Source organism: Canis aureus, chromosome 6 (genome assembly GCF_053574225.1).
Source record: "Canis aureus isolate CA01 chromosome 6, VMU_Caureus_v.1.0, whole genome shotgun sequence".
NCBI lineage: Eukaryota > Metazoa > Chordata > Mammalia > Carnivora > Canidae > Canis > Canis aureus.
This window is the reverse complement of record NC_135616.1, coordinates 48,632,089-48,647,868: the sequence shown is the minus strand read 5'-3', so window position 1 is coordinate 48,647,868 and position 15,780 is coordinate 48,632,089. Positions and strand designations below refer to the sequence as shown.

Genomic DNA, 15,780 nt, shown 5'->3' with positions numbered 1-15,780 from the left:
TGTTCTCTTTAACTCTCAGGTCGACTTTGTAGGTGTTCAGTATGTTTTTAAAGTTATCTAGGTGTTTGTGGGGCCAGATGAGTTGAGGACCCCTACTCTTCCATCATCTTGCCCTTCTTCTTAATTAAACTTTTTAAAAACAGACTTCATTTTCAGAAAAATGTTAGGTCCACATGATATTGAGCAGAAAGTGCAGAGATTTACCATATATCTCCTGTCCTCACACATGCATAGCCCTTCCCAGTATAGACATCCCAGTCCTATATTTGTTACAGTTGATGAACTTGTATTGACACATCATTATCACCCAGAGTCCCTAGTTTATATTACGGTTCACTCTCAGTGTTCTACACTCTATGGGTTTGGACAAATTTATAACGGCATGTATCCACCATATTGTATCATGCAGAGTAGATTCACTGCCCTGAAAATTCTCTATGTTCTACCTTTTCATCTCAACCTCTCCTCTGTGAACTAATGATCTCTTTATTGTCTCCATAGTTTTGCCTTTCTCTGAACATTATATAATTGGAATCATACACTAGGTAGCCTTTTCAGATTGACTTCTACACTTAGTAATATGCATTTAAATTTTTTTCATGTCTTTCCATGGCTTGATAGCTCATTTTTTTCTTAGCCCTGATTATTGTTATATTGCTTAAGGATGCCAAGAAACATAATGGGGGAAAGGATAGTCTCTTCAATGCTTAGAAAACTAGATAGTCACATGCAAAAACATGAAATTAGATGCCAATATTATACATCCATGAATATCAACTCAAAATGGATTAAAGATTTGAATACATGACCTGAAACCATAAAAATTCTAATGAAGGAAACATAGGGAAAAAGTTCCTTCACATTGGCCTTGGCAATAGTTATTGAGGTGTGATTCCAAAAGTTCAGGCAAGAAAAGCAAAAATAAATAAGTGGAAATATATCAAACTAATAAATATATGAAAAGCAGAGCAAATAATTTAAAAAATGAGCACACAATATATTTATTGGAAGAAAATATTTATAAATTATATATCTCATAAGGGGTTAATATCCAAAATATATGAGACTCCTATATCTCAATAGAAAAAAAAAGGAACAATCTGACTAAATATGGGCAAAGGACCAGAATAGATAATTTCCTAAAAAAGATACACAAACATTAGCAAGTATACAAAAAAAGATTCTCAATAAACAGGGAAATACAAATCAATGAGATTATCACCTCAGAACTGTTAGGATGGCTATTATAAAATGAATAAATAAAATATAACAAGTCTGCAAGGATGTGGAAAAAAGGGAATCCTTATACACTATTGATGGGAACGTAAGTTGGTATAGCCAATAGGGACAATAGTATGGAGATTCCTCAAAAAATTAAAAATAAAACTACCATATGATCCCGCAATCCCTTTTCTGGGTATACACCCAGAGGAAATAAAATCAGTACTCCAAAGAGGTATTTTCACTCCCATGTTCATTGAACATCATTCATAATAGCCAAAGCATGGAAACAACCTGTGTCCACTGATAGATGAATATAGAAAAGGTATGATAGATAGTATTCAGTCTTACAAAAGGAGATCCTGCAATTTTCAATGGCACAGATAAAAATGGAGAACATTATGATAAGTGAAATAATCCAGACACAGAAGAGACATAGTGTATGGGCTCACTTACATATGGAATCTAAGAAAGTTGAACTCAAAAAAGTAGAGAACAGGGATACCTGGGTGACTCAGTGGTTGAGCACCTGAGTGCTCAGTTCAGTTCATGATCCCAGGGTCCTGGGATCAAGTTTCACATGGACTCCCTGTAGGGAGCCTGCTTTTCCCTTTGCCTATGTCTCTGCCTCTCTCTCTGTATCTCTCATGAATAAATAAATAAAATCTTTTAAAAAAAGAAAGAGAAAAAGAGAAAAAAAAGAGAAAAGATTGGTAGTTGCTAGTGACTAGACCATGGAAGGTGGGAGAATGGAATATATTGGCCAAAGTGTACAAAGTTTCAGTTATACACTATGAATACTAGTGTAGAGCATGGTGACTATAGCTAATAGCACTGTATTATATGCTTGAAATTTGCTCGAGTATATCTTAAGTGTTCTCACAACATATAATGGCAATTATGTGAGGGGATAGATATGTTAATTAGCTTGATTGTAATAATAATTTCACAATGCACATATATATCAAAAGATCACACTGTACACCTTAAATATATATAATCTTTGTCAGTTATATATCAATAAAAAGCTTATGGGGAAGAATAAATATAAGAACAGGACAAGCAACTCCTTAACCCTCTTTCTGTCATGTAAGGATGCAAAAAGTGAGCAGTCTGCAGCCTGGAAGAGGGCTCTTATCAGAACCCAACCATCTGGCACCCTGATCTTGGACTTCCAGGCTCCAGGCCTGTGAAAAACAAATTTCTGCTGTTCATAAGAGATCCAGTTTATGGTAACTGAGCCTAAATAAGATGAATAACAAGTTCTAAGTTTCAGCAACTATGAATAAAGCTGCTATAAGCATCTGTGTGCAGGTTTTGTGTGGATGTAAGTTTACAATTCCTTTGAGTAAATACAAAGGAACACAACTACTTGATTGTATGGTAAGTGCATGTTTAATTTGTAAGAAATCACTAGCTCATCTCCCAAACTGGCTGTACCAATTTGCATTCTTATCAGCAATGAATATGACTTCCTATTGCTCCTCATCCGGTTACCAGCATTTGGTATTATCACTGTTCTGGATTTTGGCTGTTCTAACAGGTGTATAGTGGTAATTTGCTTTAATTGGGATTTTTTTGATGATATATGATGTGGAACACCTTTTCATATGCTTATTTGCCATTTGTATATTTTCTTTGGTGAAGTATCTGTTAAGGTCATTGGCTCATTATTTAATCAGATTGTTTGTTGAATTTTGAGTGTTCTTTGTATATTGTAATAGTCCTTTATCAGATGTGTCTTTGCAACTATTTTCTTCTAGGCTATGGATTATCTTCTCATTCTTTTGACTTTGTCTTTCACAGAATAGAAGTCTTTAATTTTAATAATTTCCAGCTCATCAAAAATGTCTTTAATGGATCATGGCTTTGGTGTTGTATCTCAAAAGTCCTTGCCCTACCAAAGGTCATTTAGGTTTTCTCCTATGTCATCTTCTAGAATTTTTATAGTTTTGCATTTTGCTTTTAAGTTCTGTCATCCATTTTGAATTAATTTTTCTGAAGGGTGTGTCTTCACACCCTTCTAGATCTGTGTCTAGATTTATTATTATTGTTGTTATTGTTATTTTTTGCAGGTGGATATCCAAATGGTCCCAGCATTATTTGTTTGTTAAAAGGACTTTCTTTCATTGTATTGCCTTTACCAATTTGTCAAAGATCAGTTCACTATATTTACATGGATCTATTTCTGGGATCTCTGTCTGTTCCATTGATCATTACTGCCAACTTACTGTACCTTCATAGGAAGTCTTGAAGTCAGGTGCCAGTTCTCTAACTCTGTTCTCTTCTTTCAATGTTGTGTTGGCTACTTTGGATCTTTTACCTCTCCATATAAGTTTTGGAATCAATTTGTTTATAACCATGAAATAACTTGCTGTGGCTTTGATTGGGATTCCACTGAATCTATAGATCCAATTGGGAAGGACTGATATCCCAATAGTATTGAATCTTTCTATCTATGTATATGGAATCTCTCCTCGTTTATTTAGCTCTTTTTTTCTTTCATCAGAGTTTTAATTCTCCTCATACAGATCTTCTACACATGCTTTTTAGATTTATACCTAAGGTTTTTCTTAAACTTCTAATTTCTAAATAATTATAGATTCATATTCAGTTGTAACAGGTAATACAGAGAGATTCCACGTATCCTTTATACTGTTTCCACTGAAAGATAACATTTTGAAAAAAAATAGTACAATATCACAACCAGGATATTGGCACTGATACAGTAAAGATATAAAACATCTCCATCATTGTAAGTGTCCCTTATGATACACTTTCTTTATAGTCACACTCAGTTGTTCTTAACCCTTGGTGACCATGAATCTATTCTCCCTTTCTACAACTATGTCATTTTAAGGGTATTATTAAATGTAGTCATACAATATGCAATCTTTTGACATTGACTTTTTCACTTACTCAGCATAAGTCCCTGGAGATTCACCCAAGTTGTTGCACATATTAATAGTTCATTCCTTTTTATTGCTGAGTATTACACTGTGGTATGAGTGTATCAGACTTTGTTTAACCATTCATCTGTTGAAGGACATATTTGTCAGTTTTGGCTATTATGGATAAAGATGCAGAAGTTATAAACATTTCTGGGCAGATTTTTGTATGAATATAAGTTTTTTATTTCTTTGGGATAAATACCTGCAACTGCAATTGCTGGGTTATATGGTATTGCTTTTTTTTTTCATTTTTTTAAAGCAATATTCCATAGTGTCTATTTTCCACAGCCATTCTGTCAAATTATGTGGCAATAGCTCACTGTCATTTTAAATTGTTTCTTCCTGATGGCTAATAATTACAGCATACTTTCATATGTTTATTTGAAATAGGCATACCCTATTCAGTGAAATGTCTCTTCATGTCTTTTGACATACTTTATAATTGGATTTTTTTCAACTGTTGATTTTTCTGAGTTCTTTACATATTTTAGATACTAGAATCTTGGAAATGTGTCTTGCATATATTCCCTTTCATTCTGTAGCTGGTCTTTTCACCCTCTTGTTATTATTTTTCTTAAGATTTATTTATTTATTTTAGAGGGGGAAGTGGCAGAGGGAAAGAATTCTGAAGCAGATGCTTCACTGAGCACAGAGTCCACCATGGTGTTCCATCCCCTACCCATGAGATCACGACCTGAGATGAAACCAAGTGTTGGACACTCAACTGACTGAGCCACCTGGACACCCTCCTTTTCACCCTTTTAACAGGGTCTTTGGCAGGACAAAGATTTTCAATTTTTATGAAATCCAACTTATCAAGTTTTTTTAAGTAATGTTTCAGGTGTCAAATCTAAGAACTCTTTGCCTAGCCCTGGATACCCCAAAATTTCTTTATTTGCTAAATGTTTTTTTTTATTTTTTATTTTTTTTTGCTAAATGTTTTTTAGTTTAAATTTTATATTTAAGTCCATTAATTATTTTGTGTTAATGTTTGAATAAGGTCTGAGACTTACGTTGAGGTTTCTTTTCTTTTTTCTTTTCTTTTCTTTTTTTAATTGGCCTCTGAATGTCTAATCACTCCAATATTATTTGTTTAAAAGTAGATCTTTCTTCAATTAAATTGATTTTCTACCTTTGTCAAAAATTCACTGGGCTTACTGGTGGAGTCTGTTTGTAGGTTCTCAATTCTGTTTCATTGATCTGTTTTCCCTCCACCAATACCAAACAGTACTGATTACTATAGTTATGATAAGTCTGGATTATATGATATAAATATTTCATAAAGTCCTCTCACATTATTCTTCTTTATCAAAAGTATTTTAGTTATTCTATTTCCTTTGTTTTCCATGTAAATTTTAGAATTATCTTGCCTATATCTACAAAATAATATTTTGGGGATTTTGATAGAAATTGCACGAAACTTTTATAACAATTTGAGGAGAACTGACATCTTTATAAGGTTCTGTCTTCAAGTCTATGAATATAGTATGTCTTTCCATGTATTTACATCTTTGATGTTTTCTATCAGAATTTACAGTTTCAGAGTACAAGTCCTATACATATTTTATTAAATTTACAACTAAATATTTAATTTTTGAGTGCTTGTAAGTGGTATTATATATTTAATTTCAGGATCTACATGGTGTTTCTTAACATATAAAAATATGATTGACTGCATATTTATAGTATATCCTATAAACTTGTTGGATTCAATTTTTGGCTTTTCTGTGGATTCCTTGGGTTATTCTATGTAGAAATCATATTATTTGCAATAAGAAAAATTTTTTAAAATTTCTTCCTTTGGATATATATGTCTTTTATTTCATTTTCTTTTCTCATCGTCCTGTCTAGAATTCACAGCATTATATTGAATAAATCCTTGCCTTGTTCCTAATCTTATGGGAAAAATATGCAGTCTTTATCATTATGTAAAATGCAAGCTGTAGTTTTCTTTGTCTGTTTTGTAAATGCTCTTTATCAATTTGAGGGAGTTTTCTCTTTTAGTCCTATTTTTGAGTTAATTTTTTGTTATAAATGAATGTTGAAATTTGTCTGAAAACCTTACTATATTGACTAATATGTGATTTTTTAGCCTATTATAATGGTGGATTACATTGATTAATTTTTGCACATTTAACCAGCCTGCATGACTAAAATAAACCCAGTTGGCCATGATCTGTAATTATTTTTATACATTGATAAAATTTTGCTAAGAATTTTTATATCTATACTCATGAAATATTTGTCTGTAGTGGGTTTTTGTGTTTTATTTTATTTTTTTACATCTATATTCATGAAATATTTGTAGTGGTTTTTTTGTATTTTCTTTTTCTGGTTTTGTAAATTTATCTTCATAAAATTCATGGGGAGGGTTTTCATCTCTTCTGTCTCTGGAAGAGATTATATAAAATTAACATTAATTCTTTAAAAAAATATTTGGTAGAATTCTCCAGTGAAGCCATTAGACTTGAAGATATCTTTCTAAGAAAATTTTAAATTGGGATGCCTGGGTGGCTCAGCAAGTGAGTGCTTGGCTTCAGCCCAGGGCATGATCCTGGAGTCCTGGGATCAAGTCCCACACCGGGCTCCCTGCAGGGAGCTTGCTTCTCTCTCTGCCTATGTCTCTGCCTCTCTCTGTGTCTCTCATGAATAAATAAATAAAATCTTTTTTAAAAAAGAAAATTTTAAATAATAAATTAAATTTTCTTCATAGTTTTCAGGCTATTCAAATCATCTGTTTCACATTGACTGAGTTATGATAGTTTGTGTTTCTTAAGGAATTGATCCATTGTAAGTTTTCAAATTATATATTCAGAATAGTTTGTAGTATTCTTTTATCCTTTTGATGTCTGCAGAGTTTGTATTAATTTCCCAGCTAATTCTTGAAAATGGTAATTTGTGTCTTCTCTCTTTTTTCTTTATCAGCCTTACTATAGATTTGTCAGTTGTATTGATCTTTAAATAAACAAATACACAAAAACCACGGCTCTTTGTTTCATTAGTTTTCTTATTTTCTTTCTATTTCAAATTTCATTGATTAATGCATTTATCCTCATTTCTTTCCTTCTATTTGCTTCAGGATCATTTTACTCTTCTTTTTCTAGGTTCTTGAGTTGAGAGTCCAAATTATTGATTTGAAATATTTCCTCTTTTGTGATGTTACAATTAGGTTATAAATTTCCTTCTCAGTGCTACGTTAGCAATGTCCCACAAATTTTGTCACTTTGCATTTTCATTCAACTTATTTTTTAAATTTTCCTTGAGACTTCCATGTTGACACATTGATTATTCAGAATGTTTCATTTGAAATTATTTACAGATTTTCCTATTAGCTTTTCATTATCGATTTCTCATTTGGTTCTACTACGGTTGGAGAACATACTTTATATGATATCTATAGTTTTCAGTTTACTCTGCTGTATTATGCTGCCCACAATTTGGTCTATCTTGGTGAATATTTCATATGAGCCTGACAAGAGTCTGTACTCTGCTGTTGTTCGCTGGAATATTCTATAAATGCAAATTATATCAAGTTGACTGATGTTATGTTCAAGGTTATCCGTTTTTACTAATTTTCTTTCTCCTTGATCTATCAATTACTGTTGAAAGAGTGTCAAAGCCTTCAAATGTAATAGTGGAGTTGTCTAATTTTTCATTCAGTTCTATCCATTTTGTATAATGTATCTTGATGCTCTCTTGTTAGTTACACACTTAAGTTTGATTAAACTCTTTATTCAATACTCCTCTTTACATCTATGCTTTTCCTTGTGAAATTAATATATCTATTCCAGCTTTCCTTTGCTTAAACACCTGCATGATATATCTTTTCCTATCTTCTCATTTTCAACCTGCCTATGTCATTACATTTGAATTGAGTTTCTCGTAGAAAGCATGTATTTGGGTCATGCTTTTTTCCACTGTGCAAATCTGTCTTTTAATTGGTGTACTAGATGATTTACATTTAATGTAATTATTGATAAGTTAAGGCTTAGGTCTGCTATTTTATTTTTTCCTGATAAATCAATAAATTACTTATATTTATATAAATAAATAAATTTATATGTATAAATTAAATATATGGCTTCTTTCTTTCTTTCTCTCTTTCTTTCTTTCTTTCTTTCTTTCTTTCTTTCTTTCTTTCTTTCTCTTCCTTCCTTCCTTCCTTCCTTCCTTCCTTCCTTCCTTCCTTCCTTCCTTCCTTCCTTCCTTCCTTCCTTCCTTCCTCTTTTTCTTTCTTCTTACCTTCCTGTGGGTTGTATTAACATTATCTTGGAATTATATTTTGATTTATCTAAGTGTTTTTCAGGGGATCATTTTGTAATGCTTTTCATAATTGATGAAAAAAATTGAAAGCTTTCAGAGAAAAATGACTCCTTTGTCGGAAGGGAAAAACAGTTTGAATGACCGCAGATTTCTCATCAGAAACTATGGAAGACAGGAAGAAATAACAAAAATTTTCAAAGCTGAAAGAAAGTAATTGTTCTCCCAGAATCCTATGTCCAGCAGACATTTCCTTGAGAAATAAAGGTAAAATAAAAACATTCTCAAATGAAGGAAAGATAAGAGAATTTGTCACCAGCTGACCTACTTCAACAGAATGGCCAAAGGAAGTTTTCTAAATTCAAAGGAAACAATAAAAAAGGAAACTTGAAAGATTAGAAAAGAAATACACAGTAAATGAGCACACAGGCAAATACAGTAGGTTTTATTTCTCTTCAATTTTCTAAATTGTTTGATTGTTGAAGAAAAAATAAGACAAAGTTTGATGTGGTTATAAATATATATAGAATAATTGCTTAGGAAAGATTATAAACTGGAGATTAAAGGGATATAAAGGAATGCAAGATTTTTATCCTCACTCAAAGTGGTAAAATGATGACAATCAGCCATGTTAAGTTTTATGTATGTAATATAATTTCAACATCAATTATATTTTTCATATGGATATCATATTTTTCAGTTTTAAAATTTGCACTTGGTGAGCCTTTATATCTTATATTTCTTTGCTGAGAATTTCTATTTTACTGAAGCTTTCTAGTTTTTTATTTGTTTAAAGCATGATTATGATTACTCATTGAAGAATTTTTTTCAAATCTTTGTAAGATTTGATTTTATCAAATCTACTTATTCAAATTTTTGTTTAAGTTCTCCACATATTTGTTAGATAATCTAACTTTTCTGATATCTTAGAGTTGGCATAGTTACTGTTATAGCAAAGTTCAAATATGCAATAGAATATTATTAACTATAATTAGAATCACCATGCTGTACATTCTTCTCCACATTTATTTATTTTATAACTGGAAGTTTGTACCTTTTGATTGTCTCCCCTATTTGCCCTCCACTCCACACCTAATGCCTGCCTCTAGCAATCACTAATTTGTTCTGAGTTTTTCTTTCTCTTCCTTTTCTTTTCTTGATTACACATATTAGTGAAATCATGTGGTACTTGTCCTTCTGTGTCTGACTTACTTCACTTAGCACAAGGCTCCAAAGTCCATACGTGTTGTCACAAATGATAAGGCTTCATTCTCTTTTTATGACTGAATGATATCTATATCTGTACCAATATTTATCCTGTAATTTCTTTATACATCAATCTGTCAGTGGACACTTAGGTTATTTCCTTACCTTGGCTACTGTAAATAATGCTGAAATGAACATGAGAGTACATATATTTGTTTGAATTAGTGTTTTTGGTTTCCTCAGATAAATACCCAGAAGTGGAATAGCTGAACATACAGTATTTCTATTTTTAATTTTTTGAGGAAACTTCACAGAGGCTGCACCAATTTACATTCCCACTAACAGTGCACAAGTGTTGTCTTTTTCTAGATTTTTTTCCAATAGTCATTACTTCTTTTGGTAACAACTATTCTAGGAGGTGTGAGGTAATATTTCATTTGTGGTTTTGATCTGCATTTCCTTAATTAGTGATATTGACTATCTTGGTCTTCTGTATATCTTCTTTGGAAAAATGTCTATTCAAGTCTTCTGCTCATTTTTAATGCATTGTTTATTTGTTCTGCTATTGAGTTGTATGAGTTCTTTCTATATTTGGATGTTAACCCTTTATTAGATATATGATTTGCAAAGTATTTCCTCCCATTCAATAGGCTGCCTTTTCATTTTCTTGATGCTTCTCTTTGCTGTGCAGGAGTTATTTAGTTATTTGATGTAGTCCATTTGTTTATTTTTGATTCTGCTGTCTTTGCTTTTGGTGTCAAATCCATAAAACTTTATCACTAAGACCAATATCAAGGAGGTTGCCTATATTCCTTTTGTTTTAAGGTCTTATATCTAAGTATTTAATCAATTTTAAGGTAATTTTTGTGAGGAGTATAAAATAATAGTCCAGTTTCATTCCTTTACATATGGCTGTTCAATTTTCCCAATACCTTTAATTTAAGAGATTGGCCTTTTACACTGTATATTCTTGGCTCCTCTGTCAAAAACTAATTGACCATATACATGTATGAGTTCATTTCTGGGCCATCTATTCTGTTCCATTGATCTATATGTCTGTTTTTATGCCAATACCACACTGTTTTAGTTATTATAGTTTTGTAATGTAGTTTGAAATCAGGGATACTTTTCCTTTTCCTTTTCAATTTGAGTGCTTTTAATTTTTATGTTTTTTGTGCCTAATTATTCTGGCTAAGACTTACAATACTGTGTTGAATAAAAAATATGGATTTTACTCTCCATTTTGCTAATGTTGTGTGTCGTATTGAATGGTTTGCAGATTAAGCCATCTTTTGCATCACTGGAATAAATCTCACTCGGTCATTGAGTGTGATTTATTAGTGTATTGTTGAATTTGGTTTGCTAGTATTTTGCTAAGGATTTCTATATTCATCTGGGATTTCAGCCTGCAACTTTTTTTTTCTTGTGTTATCCTAGTCTGGTTTTGATATCAGAGTAATGTTAATTTTATGAAAGCGATTTATGAGTTTGAAAATGTTCCTTCCCCTTTCATTTTTTTGGAGAAGAGTTTGAAAAGGATTGGTATTAGTTCTTCTTTGAATATTTGGTACAATCCACCAGTGAAGCTGCCTGGTCCTGGACTTTTGTTTGTTGACAGTTTTTGATTACTGACTTGGTCTCCTTACTAGTAATAATTCTTTTCAGATTTTCTATTCCTTCATGATTCATTTTTGGGAAGTTGTATGTTTCTAGATTTTTAAAATTTACATGAATTTATATTTATCAGTCATTTATTTTACAGCTTCTAGGGACTGTACCTTGCTTAGATTTTATCCTTACTGTTCCACTTTTTACTGTTTCCATTTTATTCTTGTACCCTATAGCAAACTTAAACTTCTATCTCTTGTTTTTGGTTTGGGCTCCCCCTCTCACTTTTGCACCTGCCTCCAAGGAAAGCATTCAACAATCCACTCACTTGATTATTAAACAAAATTCATTTAGCACTCTTCGAGGCAACATGAGAATAACATAAGAAAAACCTTTTTTCTACCCAGAAAAAAGCTCACTGCATAGTAAGAGAAGGTAAGGAGGAAAAAAATGGAAACACTCTGACCCTGGGCCTTTACTCCAATTCAGAGATGAAAATCCTGAAGAACTTATGTAACTTGTAGAGCTCCATTACATATTTACAGCCTCTACCTCAGCCTTCCTTGCTGGTACTCAGTGATTCATTTATTTGTTCATTCCATAATCATGAATATGTACCATGTAATAAAGGAAACACTGATACCTTGGAAAGAAAAAGTAAAACGAATACGATGGTAATTTGCAACAACTAACTGAATGGTGGTTGAGGCAAAGGAACAGATGGAAATGTTACAATGTGGTAAATGTTCTGATAGATCTAAGAATAGCCCTCTACAGAGCAAGGACATGGGGTACCTAACATGGATTGAGAGAAAAGGAAGAGAAGAAATACCATGGTCAGCTCTTATCCCATTCTTTATAGAGCTGTTCCAATCTTGAACTGCTTGTTCGAATTTCTCTTGAGGATGCTCAAAATGAAAGCAAAAGATGGAAGTTTAAGTCAACTAAATTGTATAGCCCTACTTTTACTGAGTTATAATTTATACACATTGATGTTAAGTATAAAATCTGGTAAATTCTGACACATGTGCATACCACCTCAATTAAGATACAGACCATTTGCATCATCACACTAACTTAAATACCCATATTACTATTTCCAGTCAAGATGACCCCATGCACTGACAGAGAAAACTAGGATTCTCATTTCTAACACCATATTTTTGCTTTGTCCCAGAACTTTATAAAACAAAATCTCACAGTATGCGCTTGCTTGTGCTTGGCTTCTTTTTGGCTCAAGAAACTGTTTTTGATAGTCATTCATAGTATTGCATGTATCAGTGTTCCTTTTAAGAACCGAGTTGTTTCCATTGAATAAATATATGACAGTATGTTTACAGACCTTTGCATTGTTTCTGGTTTCTGGTCATTGTAAATAAAATGGCTGTAAACATTCATGTGCATGTCTTAATGTGGACATATGTTTTCATTTTATTTTCTTTTTTTATTTCTGTGAGTACCTTCCACCTGCTTTTGACAAATACATAATGTAGTATTTCTGAACCTTGGAAGTCAGAAGGTGGGAATGAAAATGCCGTGGTATCAGTGGGTCAAAAAATCTCAATCTGATACTCAAGTGGCCTAAATGATAACCTCCACTGCTTCTCACTTCAATTAAAATACAGCATTTAACAAATATCAACTCCATCAACTTACTGAATCCACATGTATAATCTGTCTATCTTTAAAGCTCCTTTCTCTTCTTTCCTCCCAATTTGAGGAAGAGGGTTCTACCTCCCTTTCCAAGCCAAACCCCTCCTTATCTTTTTAGTCTTCCATCTCCCCCAAGAGCTTCATTGTACTCTTGCCCTCAAGTCTTTTTCATACTTAAAAAAATGAAGTTTCATAGACAACAGTATGGCATTCAGACTCCAGCAAGTGAGAAGATATTGCACTAACAATCTTACAATTAAATATATGAATTGACAAATGTGAATGCAAAGTCAAGGGAACAAGGAAAGAAGAAAATGAAAGATCCTGGTTGCAAGCTTGGGAGGCTTCTCTCTGAGCACTTGGATAGAAATCATTGAACTACATATAAGGGAGAATTACAGTGAAGAAAGGCCCCGGAACAGATAGGACAGAATCAGAATCAAAGTACAAGTGATATGATTTAGGCAGGAAGTGAAACAAAACCCTTTTTCTGAGATGGAAAGAAAAAGCGTGACTAGAGAGTGAAAGTATTTTCAAAGTGTGGAAACTGGTATGTTTATGTGTCAATTTTTCCTATGAATTGAGAAGCATAACAATTTTTTGAGTCAGCTGTCGGTGACATTTGGAATTTGAAGAAAGATGTGAGGAATTGGAAGTGCTTGTACAAGAAGAGAAGCAGGAGAGGCTACTGATACAGGAGCAGTGCAGAGTTAGTTGAGGGCCTTGGCTGGGTGAGGTTGGGAAGCATACGATCTGGGCTGTGGGCATCCTCCCAACCCCTCATCACTCCCCGTCATTATCCCCCCATTCCCCTGCCACCCTGCCAAACCTCCCATTATTCCCCCATTACCCCCCACTCCATCAACTCCCCATCACACCTCCCCCCACATACACACCCCTCAGTTCAGAGGCAGCAGGAGGTTTTCAAGGTGTATATGGCGCAAGGACAAACCATGGAAGTCATTCATTGGTTGAGGGGGGCTGAGGGAAACTGCTGAAAGAGTAATGGGAGATTCAAAAGTCTTAAAGTGATAATAAAGTTTGGAAAATTCTTTCGTTCTTCCTGGCTCATAGCAAACACTCAAATATGTAACGTATGGGCGAATAGTCAACCCTTACTGTATACAGTGGCAAAGAATGCAGTGTTCTTTAGGAAAGACCAAGTTTCTGTTAAAGCCAGGAATCTATAAGAATCTTCGATAAAGAGACTGAACTTGTAAGCAAGATTCAGTAACTGAAATAAAACTAGTTGGTCTCCTCTTGAATGATAGAAAGTTACCTAAACTAGCACTTCCTAAATTTTAATGTATATATGAATCAGACTGTTAAAATCATGTTTTGAAATGCAGATTCTGAATCAGTAAATCTAGTTTGTACCTAAGATTCTGTATTTCTAACAAGTTCCTACAAAGAACCTGTGTTGCTTACAGCAAGCGCTTGAATAGCAATAGCTTGGACCACTTGAGAAGTGTGAATCAATGCTGAGTGACTTAATGGGGCTTTTGTGTTTGAGAATCTAGGAAGAGAAGGTGCCAGATTTCAGAGGAAGAACAAAAGGAACATAGCAGGTCCTTTGTGTCTCTATGGTGCAGGAGTCTACACTGAGCTGAATTCCAAGATTGTTCAATAGCTTTGGAGATTACAGTTCCAATAGGAGGTGCCATCTGCAAATATATCAGTAGCTATTGAGTTGAGAACAACTGGCAGCATCAGCCAGTACTCCAGGGGTGGACTAACATATAACAGTAGACCAAGAAATGGGAAGTGGACATCTCAGTCACCTTTAAAATGGAGTAGGCATGTTGGAAAGCTTACTGAAAATGGCAGGGAGCAGAGACAGTAAAGGAGCACAGACTCTAAGGAAGAAGGATTGGTTCAGAGTATAGCAGAAAACTGAAGAGTTCAGTCAATGTGATGGGCTGAAACTGTGTCCCCCTGAGTTCCTATGTTGGAATCCTAATCCCCAGTACCTCAAATGTGACCTGAGGCATTTAAAAAGGGATAGTTAAAATTAAGTAGGGTCATTAAGGTAGGCCTTAATCCAATATAATTGGTGTCCTTATGACAAGTAGAAATGAGGACACAGACATACACAGATGAAAACCATGTGGAGACAGGTGGAAGGTGGCCATTTATAATCCAAAGAGAAGCCTCACCTGAAAACAGCCCTACTGATGCTTTGATCTCAGACATCTGGCCTCTAGAACTGTGAGACAATATATTTCTATTGCCACTGGCAGCTAATCTGTGAAACCTTATTATGGAGGCCCAAGCAAGATTAGAAGGTATTTGGGTAAGGCCTAGAATAATGGTGTAAGAGGCTTCATGTGTCTTTCTGGTCTGGGGGATCTGAAGGGGATGTAGCCCTGAAGCGGTTACCCATTGGTGCTGTGATAAATCTCTGATGATGTGTTTGTTGAAGAGCCAAAGCATTGAGACTCCTCTAGCGATTCATGCTGGCAGCAAAATACAAACATTTATGTGGCTGTAAATGTTTAAGGTGAAAAAATTAACAACTTATGCTTTTGTGTTTCTAACCCAACACACAAGGAGAAAGTCCCAAATGGATTAAGAAACCTGTTTCATAATGATCTCTCTATGGCAAGTTCAACACCTAGGAAAGAACAATTGCTGATAATCTGTATTATGCCAAGAATATAACTGCATTTTAGAATATTTTATTCTGTCCTCCTTCCCAGGAGAGGAGGCCAAAAGGCAGAAATTAAATTGAAACCCACAGATCTGGATGCCTGGGTGGCTCAGTGGTTGAGTGCCTGCCTTTAGCTCAGGTCGTGATCCTGGGGTCCTGGGATCGGGTCCCGCATTGGGCTCCCCACAGGGAGCCTGCTTCTCCCTCTGCCTGTGTCTCTCATGAATAAAT

General features: G+C 34.0%; 1 protein-coding gene and 1 long non-coding RNA gene across 8 annotated transcripts in view; one reads left to right on the top strand and one right to left on the bottom strand.

The window, feature by feature from the left end:
- The window catches only part of RGS7 (regulator of G protein signaling 7), a 581,352-nt gene that overhangs the window by 166,819 nt on the left and 398,753 nt on the right, over nt 1–15,780 (bottom strand). The window lies entirely within an intron of this gene.
- LOC144316048 (uncharacterized) overlaps nt 1–15,780 on the top strand; it is a 56,983-nt gene that overhangs the window by 19,984 nt on the left and 21,219 nt on the right. The window lies entirely within an intron of this gene.